Source organism: Sinocyclocheilus rhinocerous, unplaced genomic scaffold (genome assembly GCF_001515625.1).
Source record: "Sinocyclocheilus rhinocerous isolate Xijiao unplaced genomic scaffold, SAMN03320098_v1.1 scaffold2966, whole genome shotgun sequence".
Classification (NCBI taxonomy): domain Eukaryota; kingdom Metazoa; phylum Chordata; class Actinopteri; order Cypriniformes; family Cyprinidae; genus Sinocyclocheilus; species Sinocyclocheilus rhinocerous.
Window position 1 is genome coordinate 418,165 of NW_015634018.1, and position 1,349 is coordinate 419,513.

Consider the following 1,349-nt stretch of genomic DNA (forward strand, 5'->3'; position numbering starts at 1 on the left):
TTATATTTCATCTGCAGCAACACTGTGAACTTTATAATGGTACGTTTGGTCATTAACGTTTAAATGCATCATTATGCAAACATATGAGCAGAGTTCTCGGCATGATAGACCCGCGACTGGCAGATTTCTCTCCAATACGGTAGGAAATTGAATTAAACGAAATGTGCCTCGATGAGACAAGATGATTACAGTGCAGTTTAAACAGTGACAGAATGCACGTAACTAAGCAACAGAGCGTCCGTTAAAGACGCAGTTATGACGAAGTAGTATGTCCCAAAGCTTGCCTACTATTCTTCTACATACTCAAAAGTATACTTTTTCTTCACAAAAAGAGTACATACTTTTAGGGCATAGTATAAGTAGGCGAATTGGGACGCAGATTGTTGTTTGTTAGTTTGCTTAGCCCACTCATTCGTAATACAGACTACGCATGTTTATTGACTTCGATTCTGGATTACCCCTATTTGGACTTGTTAGCTCACCATTGTACATAATTGTACATAATATTCTGGGGAGGTAGGGAGACCGTTGCCATTTTTGTTGGACACTTTTATTGATTGTTTTTGAATAGGGAGTTGGGGAAGTAATTGTATTGTATTTTATTTTATGAACTAGGGCATTTAGAGGTCTAATAAACAGTTGTTTTTTGTTTGTTATTTTGGCCTTGTTTGCTCCCGAAGCTAAATTCCCCAATTGTATTGTCAAACCATTGTGCTCATTAAAACACTGCTCATTTGTTTTTGCCAAAAGAACTCTACCGTGTCATACTCTCTTTCATGTTACACCTTTACCCTAGACAGGGCGTACCACATTCAGTATCTCAGGAAAGAAATACTTTGTTTGGTGATGTTCCCCAACATGTGTGCTGTATGTGAATTAAATTTTGTGGTGATATCATGAAGTAATCAAAAGTTACAGCACAGGAACCAAGGTAACCTTTTTCTTAGCCCTTGACAGTTTTATAATTGTTGTTTTCTGAGTGACATCCACAGAAGTAATGCCTCACTCAAGTTTAGTCAAAGCCCCAAACAATTATGCTTGTTTTATTCTACTCGATGAGACCTTTCAAATTACATATGTCACATGGCTATCTGAGCTGTATGATGGTTCAGACATATTACAGTAAATAGTACAAAAACATATTTTGTAAATTATGAAAACGTTTTTTTTTATTTTTTTTATCAGCAAATAACTCTGCTTTGGAGTTAATCAAAGTGACTCTAAGCTTACAAATGATATCCATTTTTTGTCAAAACCCTGCCATCAAGGCAGTAGTTCGAGAAATATGATTAGTAATTTTTTCGTGGAGGGGGGTGTCCCGCCCGCCCACCCGCGGTACACTCCGGTTT